Source organism: Alexandromys fortis, unplaced genomic scaffold (genome assembly GCF_014885135.2).
Source record: "Alexandromys fortis isolate MF-2015 unplaced genomic scaffold, M_Fortis_MF-2015_v1.1 scaffold_0, whole genome shotgun sequence".
NCBI classification, from domain to species: Eukaryota; Metazoa; Chordata; class Mammalia; order Rodentia; family Cricetidae; genus Alexandromys; species Alexandromys fortis.
In genome coordinates this window covers 5748738-5758536 of record NW_026067949.1, presented here as the reverse complement: position 1 = coordinate 5758536, position 9799 = coordinate 5748738, and positions in this window count along the sequence as shown.

Here is a 9799-nt window from a genome sequence, read left to right as displayed (position 1 = left end):
TTACTGAGCTTGGAGCTCTCTGATCTGGCAAGACTAGGTAGGCAGTGAACTCCTGGTATCCTCTTGTCTCTGCCTCTCTAGGACTAGGATTACAGACACATGCCGCACCACTTTGATGTGGGATTCCCTTCTGTATGCTGTGAATACCATTGGTTAATAAAGAAACTGTCTTAGGCCTGTGATAGGGTAGAGTAGAACTAGGCACGGGAAAATAAACTGAATACTTGGATAAAGGAGGCGGAGTCAGGGAGTAGCCATGTAGCCCTGCAGGAGACAGACTCCATAACTTTACCCAGTAAACCACAGCCTTGTGGTGATACAGAGGTTAATAGAAATGGATTAAATTAATATGTAAGAGCAAGCCAATAAGAAACTAGAGCTAATAGGCCAAGCAGTGATTTAATTATACAATTTTTCTGTGGTTATTTCTGGAGTCTGGGCAGCCAGGAAATAAACAAGCAGACTCCTATAATACCCCTTCTCCAATGATTTTAAAATATATAGGTGCCACAGACCTGAACTTCAGGTCTTAGTGCTTTATGTGGAAAATACTTTACCAACTGGATCATCTCCCCCTAAAACTATCCTTACTTAAAGCATGCTTTCATCACATCCAGGTCTTCTTTTTAAAGCTTGAAAACTATTTTAGTCCTTGATTTGGGGTGAAAATATTATTTTACACCCTTGAAATACTGGTAAAACCAGTAGGTTTAGAGCATGGAGATCTTGGTCTTAGTGCAGGGTCTGTTGCTTTTTAGCTGCTCAATAAGGAGCAAGTTATGAGGCAGTTGCCTAGTAAGATTATCAAGAAGCTTAACTCCATCACTACTTCATGGTGGTTGAATGCATAGACTCATGGTTGCTTGAGGTGATGAGAGTTACTGAAAGCTCTATCTAACAAGGCATTTAGAGCACTCATGTTCAGGGAACATTGCAACAAAGGAGGGGGGAAGTATGTAAGAGGTGAAAGGTAGGGAGTAGAACTATGAAACGCCTTTCTTTAGGCTTGATAAATTATTGCAAACATTAGCTCACAGCAACTCTGCTGGAGCCACACTAGATTGGCATCAGTAACAATCAGCTGTGCAATGAGAAGGGTATCCTAGCACCCTAGCCCTTACTGGTGAACTATTGGCTATTGGTAGATTCTGAGAGAATGGGAATCACTGTCTATAGTTGTATAGCCATTGCTGAGCCCATCAGGCTCCAACTAGTACCTCCAAGCCATGGTCAAACAAATGGTTATACATAGTGAGTCAAAAACCAACACAAATATGTGTGTGTGTGTGTGTGTGTGTGTGTGTGTGTGTGTGTGTGTGTGAAGAAGATTTCTGAAGAGGAGAGGGCTACAAATGTGGTAGAGAGATTGGAATAAGTTTGGTCAGTATGCAATATATTTTATATATATGTATGTGTGTTTAATTCTCTAAGAACAAATTTAATTAATCAAAAAACAATAACTCAAATAGCAATATGAATTCAAGAAAATGAAATTATATTTAAAGCTAAGTTAATCTACGTGAATTGAATTGATATTTAAATTGTTTTCTTTATATGAATTTTATTATAATTATCCAAAACATCTCACCATGCAGGGTGTTAAATAATTCATGAATAAAGCTGAAATGCCAACATGAGTAGCACGGCTGTGCACAGGGAAGAGCTGGGGCTTAAACTCAGCTATAATGGTCCTTCCTGGACATGGAATATTATCACAGATATCTCAAATTTAGGCAGAGAATCTGAGAAGAATGAAATTTTGCAGCATAGAGTGACTGATAAATAAGCTACTGAAGGAAGATTTCGGAACGGGGGAACTGGGTGAGCACGTTAACACCTTCTACATCAACTAGGTATCATCTTTCCTTTCTAGGTCACTTAGTTGGCCCATTCTGATCATGTCCTATTGATCTTATTTTCAAAGCTGTGCGTTAACCTTATGCTCCTTGTGGTAGTCATGACTAGCTCTGGAGTCTCTATTCTAAACTCTTCTAAATTCCTGAGACATCAGGATTTTTCTATTTCAGGGTAACCACTGTCCAAGAGCAGGCTTTTTACTGTAAGCAGACTGAGGCAGCTGAAATGCTAGAGATTCATGAGTGGGCCCCGAACCACTACAGACATATGGGCAAAGCTCAAGAAGATCCAAACATCTAGGTCCCTCCCCTGTTGCTGCTACATCCTTATCATTGTGGTTATGATCATTAGCCAATTATCTACAGGACCCTTTATCTTTCCTGGTGACATGCTTATGGTACAGCTACTTCGATGTTTTTGAATTGAAGCTGTCAACTGTACCCATATATCCAGATTACCAGAGTGGCAATGTTCTTATCTCTGCTCTCATGAATTGCTGAGAATCTCTGAGGGTTCTCAGTGTAGTGATGCAGTCCCTGCTGCAAAACATCCTTGGAAAATGTCTTGCCAATATGGTAAATTCATTTTTAGGCCCCGTTTTCTTTCATGTTGCATCTGTAACTGTTAGACAGCCTTGATACTGTAAACAGTAGGTTATGCCTACACTTTTATGTCTACCCTACCAGGGATCTTGTTTTTAATTCTCAGGAACCCATCCATCTGGTTGTATAAGATGGAGAAAATCTTATCTGTGGGTTCCAGAGGCCTCTGTAATATGACAGAATGGACAAGCTCTTCCAGAGTTATTTTCTGGGGGATCTTGTTGCATTTTTAGAGCTATGATAGCCAAGGATTCTCTGAGTCAACTCTGCCTGCACTTGGGTATTATAACTCTTGTTTTTTATGCCAAGGTGCCAGAAAGTCTCCCAGAAGAGCTATGTAAGATGAGGTTATGGAGCACAAGATCTCAAGATCTTTGCACTATTCTTCCACTGCACTTTGATTCCCAAGATGTGTCTCCTCTCCTTTCTCTACCAAGCCCAGATTTGCTTTCTTGTCTTTTTAAAAAAGTCAAATCACATGACAAGAATAAGAAAAAAATTACTAATATAGCAATAATGACTAAAGGATATATGAGGCAAGTTTTCTTAGCATACATTTATGAATGAGCACACCAAAACCCAAGCAGTTGAGGGGCTTGTTCAAGAGCACAGAGTAGAGCTAGAGATAGGTCCCTGGTCTTTTTGATTCCTAAATAGCAAGCTTATCGGTATAAACATTACCTTGGCTGTCTTCAGCTGGGACAGGCGCATCAGTGGGCACATCTTCTGAGTACATAGGTCTTGATATCAGTGTCTACATCAAGGACAAACCTAGAACCTGACAAAGTCCACACACGTTAGAAAAGTAAATGTCTTAGCAGGTAAAGGCACTTGTTACTAAGTCTGATAATCAAAGTTTAATCTGAGGAACCTACATGTTGGAAGCAGAGAATCCACTTTCATGTCATATCCTACATGCAAATGCGTGCGCACGCACACATGTGCACACACACACAAAATCAACATAACAAAATTGTTTTTGAAAATCCATTTAGGTTAGCTGCTATAGTGTACCTCTCAGAGCTCTTTGGATTGATATTGTCCACATTACTGTTGTTTCTCCTTCTAACATGCATACAGCCATACATTGGTGAAACCTCCTTTCTTCTGAGTAGTGTCCCTTGTTGCAGTATGAGGGCAGAAATGGACCCAGCCCAAGGGCTCAGATCTTGGTAGGCACATTGTAGCTCTTGATTAATGCCTGTTATATGAACAGAGATGGATCTCTAGCACCCACATTCATCAGAGTAATTGCCAATTCACCATTCCCTCAGAAGGCAGCAGGGACACACCAGAATGACCTGAGATAGTTCCCTAAACAGAGAGCTGCTCTTTATCAGATTAGCAGTAACCATTTGGCTTGTAGGGAACCAATTTGCAGGCTAGCTATTGAGTCATCAGGAAACGTGATCTGAACATCAAGGGCAAATGAAACGAGAAGGATCGCTATATTGGCTCCTTTTACAACCTTGCTGGAAAATGCATAGAACACACCAGTTTGTAAGGAAAGAAAAATAAGGAGACACAAATAGAGGTGGAAGGAAAGTGGCAAATATCTTCACTGATGGTGCTTCCAATGTGAGACGAGGAACTAGATGCTTTTGAGGCTACACCCCTCTTGTTGAGTGCATATACTGACAATATGTCTGCTGTTTGAGATAGCTTAACAGAGCCTCTGTTCTAATAAAGAAAAATGAATCCTCTCTCTGTTGACTAAGGACATGGATAGGCTTTAGGAACACTGATTTAACTCTGCCCAACAAACCCTCTTTACTTGAACTTCACACCTGACCCACATGTGTGTTTGGTTCTGTTCAAGCTAGATCTTAGCTCTGTTCTTTTTTTATTTTTATTGAGCCCTACATTTTTCTCTGCTCTCCTCCCTGCCTTTCTTATCCATCCTTCAACCCTACCCCAAGGTCCCCATGCTCCCAACTTACTCAGGAGATCTTGTCTTTTTCTATTTCCCATGTAGATTAGATCCATGTATGTCTCTCTTAGGGTCCTCATTGTGTCTAGGGTCTCTGGGATTATGAATTATAGGCTGGTTTTCTTTGTTTTATGTCTAAAAGCCACTTAGTAGTTAGTACATATGATATTTGTTTTTCTGGGTCTGGGTTACTTCATTCAAAATGATGTTTTCTAGATCCATCAATTTGCCTGCAAATTTCAAGATGTCATTTTTTTTCTGCTTTGTAGCACTCCTTTGTGTAAATGGACCACATTTTCCTTATCCATTCTTTGGTCAGGGACATTTAGGTTGTTTCCAGGTTCTTGCTATGACAAACAAGGGTGCTATGAACATAGTTGAACTCATGTCCTTGTGGTAAGATTAAGTATCCTTTGTATATATACCCAAAGTTGTGTTGCTGGGTCTTGAGGAAGGTTGTTTTCTAATTTTCTGAGAAATCACCATACTGATATCCAAAGGGGCTGTACCAATTTGTACTCCCACCAGCAATGCAGGAGTGTTCCATTTACCCCACATCCTGTCCAGCATAAGTTGTCATCAGTGTTTTTCATCTTGGCCATTCTTACAAGTGTAAGATGGAATCTCAGAGTTGTTTTAATTTGCATTTCTCTAATGACTAAATCCCAGCAAAATTTTTCACAGTCCTTGAAAGAATGGTACTCAACTTCATATAGAAAAGCAAAAAAACCCAGGATAGCCAAAACAATCCTGTATAATAAAGGAACCTCTAGAGGCATCACAATCCCTGACCTCAAACTCTACCACAGAGCTACAGTACTGAAAACAGCCTGGTATTGGCATAGAAACAGACAGGAGAGCCAGTGGAACTGAATTGAAGATGTAAATATTAACTCACACACCTACGAACACCTGCTTTTATTTGGCAAAAAAGCAAAAAACAATGTAAAATGGAAAAAAGAAGGCATATTTAACAAATGGTGCTGGCATAACTGGATATCAACATGTAGAAGAATGAAAATAGATCCATATCTATCACCATGCACAAAATTCAAGTCCAAATAAATCAAAGACCTCAATATAAAGCCAACCACACTGAACTTCATAGAAGAGAAAGTGGAAAGTACACCTGAATGCATTGGCACAGGAGATCACTTCCTAAATATAATCCCGGTAGCACAGACACTGAGAGAAACAATGAATGGGACCTCCTGAAACTGAAAAGCTTCTGTAAAGCAAAGGACACGGAAAATAAAACAAAATGGCAGCCTACAGAATGGGAAAAGATCATCACCAACCCCACATCAGACAGAGGACTGATCTCCAAAATATATAGAAAACTCAAGAAATTGGTCATCAAAAGAACAAGTAATCCAATAAAAAAGTGGAGTACAGACCCAGCAATACCACTCTTAGGAATATACCCAAGAGATGCCCTATCATACAACAAAAGTATATGCTAAACAGAGAGTTCTCAACAGAGGAATCTGAAATGGCTGAAAGACACTTAAAGAAATGCTCAACATCCTTAGCTCTGTTCTTGATCTTACCCACAACAAGAAGATGGCTCTGTGGCCTTTTTAACGTGAGATCATATCACAGGCTACTGAGTTCTAGGGTGGGCACTGAAGAGGCTGATAGTGGAGGGCACTGATAAGAGCCATTCTCCTCTTACCCTCTCTGTTGTTCTAGGGCTTGGTTTTCATTCTGGTGCTGCTGAGGGTCTCTGCCTGTGTTTCTTACCTGGGCAGCAGCTATCTTTCTTGGTTTGGCTTGCTTTCATCTGCTCCTATGCCTCTCTGGATCTCTCGTGGCTTCATACTTCTTTTATCATTCAAGATCTCCCCAGGGAGAGCAACCACACCATCAGGAACCCGAGTGAACTGGTGAAAGGGGTATCCATAGCCAGGTGTTGAAAGAGATGTTCAAATCAATTGCACATGAGTAATTTCATTCTCAAAGAATTGTTTAGCTCTAATGAATTAAAAACCTTGTCGGGAGTGGATCAAGACTCATTTCTTGTCTCACTTTTTTGCAGCAATAAAAGAACTCTGCCTTCTAGAGCGGCAATGGCTAGCTTTATGTCAACTTGACACAAACTAGAGTTATCTGAAAGGACAGAACTGCAATTGAGAAAATGCCTCCAGGAGATCTAGCTGTAAGGTGTTTTCTTAATTAGTGATTGATGTGGGAAAGCCCAGCTCATGTTGAGTTGTACCATCCCTGGGCTAGTGGTACTGAGCTGTGTGATTTTTTTTTTTTTTTACTTTTATAGGGAGCCTACTACCCAAATAAATCACACATGGAGGCTTCTTAGTTATGAATGCCGAGACTTAGCTTGGCTTGCTTCTTGTCAAGTTTCCTTAACTTAAATGATCACAACTGCCTTTTGCTTCGGGGCTTTTATCTTTCTTTCTTCTGTATATCTTACTTTTACTCTTACTCCATGTCTGGCTGGGTGGATGACCCCTGATGTCCTCCTCTCCTTACTCCTCATCATCTTCCTCATTTCTCCTTCTCTTTCTACTCTGTGCCTACCAGTCCCACCTATTTTTGCTCCTGCCTCACTATTGGCCATTCGGGTTTTTTTTTTTTTTTTTTTTTTTTTTTTTTTTTTTTTTTTTTTTTTTTTTTTTTTTTTATAAGGATGATCAGGTGTATAGACAGGCAAAGAATCACAGCTTCACAGACTTAAACAATTTCAGCATACACAAAAGCCACACATCTTAAAATAACACTCTCCAACAGTCCTGGATTCTATAAGAAAGCAGGCTGAACAAGCCATGAGAGGTAAACCAATAAGCATCATTCCTCCATGGACTGGGTATCATCTCCTGCCTGCAGTATCCTGCCCTGTTTGAAATCCTTTTCTGACTCCTTCCATGATGAACAATGATGTGGAAGTGTAAGCCAAATAAACCCTTTCCTCTTCTAGTTGCTTTTGGTCAGGATATTTCGTCGCATCAATAGAAGCCCTAACACCAGGGTATCTTATCAACCTATCCTGCATGGACAAGGACACAGAAGAAAGAAGGGACAAAACCTTTGTCTAATCTCAGATCCACTAAAGACATTAACCCTAATGTCCTAACTCCCCCTTTATGTCTTTCTACTAAAGACCCTCCTGAGTCCATCATTTTATATAAACATTATGCTAATTATCTATAATCCCAGAGTTCTTAAGTATGTCTTGATGTTAATAAGAATGTAGTGAGGGAAAACTATAATGTGTATGTGTGTGTACATGCATGTGTGTATAAGTGTGTGTGTATGTGTGTGTATAAAATTTCATTTAACCCTTCCTTTATCTCATGAGCTGATTATTATGGTCTCCATTTTGCAAATAGTGAAGCGGGCTAGGAGAGATCAAGCAATCATCTTGATAGCAGCTATCTCTTATTAAATGTTATTATAAGCCACTTCCAAGTGATCTGCATATAGCAATTTCATCCTTCTCCTAACCTTTCTACTAGGGAAGAGCTCTTGCTAAGTGCATTGTCTGAGGACACACAACCTCTATTGCGGTTGGCTCCCACCACTCTGACAAGTGTCATGAAGAAAACCCAGATATTTTTATAGCAGAATTCCAAGTAAACATGCATGAGAAATTTCACAGACCCAGCACCAGACACACATATACATTTACTGTATTTTGGTTCTAGATAGGAATTTCTGCAAGATGATGGAAAAAGTTGATCCCATGTATGTTCATCCTCCCAGGTATGAACACATTGCAGCCTGGGGCTTAGCAAGTGTTATTAGACATATAAGTGAATGAATATATAACAATTTGATTGTTCTGTCATTGACTAATTTTGTGATCTTGGTAGTAATTTGGTCTCCCTGCTTTGCCTTCTCCATATAAGATGTTGAAAAAATTGATAGAAACATAGGACCATCCTTATCTCTGTGATTACCCTCAATACCGACTGACTTTTATGTTTGTTTTGCTTGTTTTTGTAGATGATAAATGTTAAACTACTACTTTGGGGCTTCCAGAAGGCTAGGAGAACAATGAAAAACCTGGGCCTACATATTCAGAGTAATTTCCCTTAAACATCAAACCTTAGTGAGAATCACCTATATAGTTCAAGACAGTCTCAACTAAGCAAGAACCAGAAGTTCACAGGAATGCTAGTGTCTCTAGTTGGTGGACTTTAGTCAAGTAAAATCATTAAACTCCAAGATATCAAATAATCACATTTAAAAAGGGGCAAATGAGTGGAACCACTAGTTTTCAAATGGAGAAATACAAATGGTCAATAAGTAAATGAAAAACATTCAGTATCTTTAGTCACTAGGGAAATGCAAATCAAAACTACATTAAGGGTCTTTCCCTTAGCTGTGGAACTACTGGCAGTTGATACTGAAAGGGAGGGAAAGTCAATTTGCATCATGGGTGTGGTGGCTGATAGGTTTGCCAGGACGCATTAGATGGTCCTGCACTTAAGTACATGCAGGCAGCACTAATTGGACTCAGTGGGCTACAAAAAGTTTTTAAAAGAAGACATGGAGTCAAGAGAGGGGTGAAGAGAGGCAACTGAAGGAGAGAGGGGGAAGCAGGGGGATGGATACGACCAGAATAAATTGTCTACATGTATGAAAATACCAAAGGATAATTAAAAATCACCACCCTGAGATTCCATCTTACCAGTCAAAATGATGATCATCAAGAAAACAAAGTCACAGATCCTGGTAAGGATGTAGGGGGGGGGGAAGCACTTAGACACTGTTAGAATATAAATCAGGACAGCACCATGGAAATCAGTATGGAAGCTTCTCAGAAAAACTAAAAGTAGAACCACCATATGATCCAGCTTTAACAGTTCTCTGTGTGTTTCCGAGTCAGCTTGCTATAGTGACACTTGAATACTCATGTTCATTGCGGTGTTATTCTTAAGAACCAAGCTATGGACTCGGTCTCAGTGTCCATTAGTGGATGAATGGATGAAGAAAATGTAAATATATACACTGGGTTTTATTCCACTGCAGAGAAGAAAGGCGTTATATTCTTTGAAGAAAAATGCCTGAGCTAAGATCACCATCTTGAATGAAATAAGTTTCACAAAGACAAAGATTGTATGCTTTTTCTTATATACTGAACTATGGCACAGGGGTAGGAAAAGAAGATAAGGGGTAGGGGATATTAGGGAAGCAGAAGAGAATAGGGGAAAACAGAAAAGTTCAATCATAGTGAACGTAGTTGTAAGCCTGTACATGGGTGTAGGACCATCCCCTGGAACATAGAAAACCTTGGGTCATACCCAAGAGTTCATCAACCTTCTCTGCCTCAGTATTCATCCATTACTAATAGGTTAAGTACAGCCAACAGTATTATGAAATGTATGTCACGATGAAACCCTCTAATTCGTAAAATGTAAAAATTATATATATATATATATATGAAGAA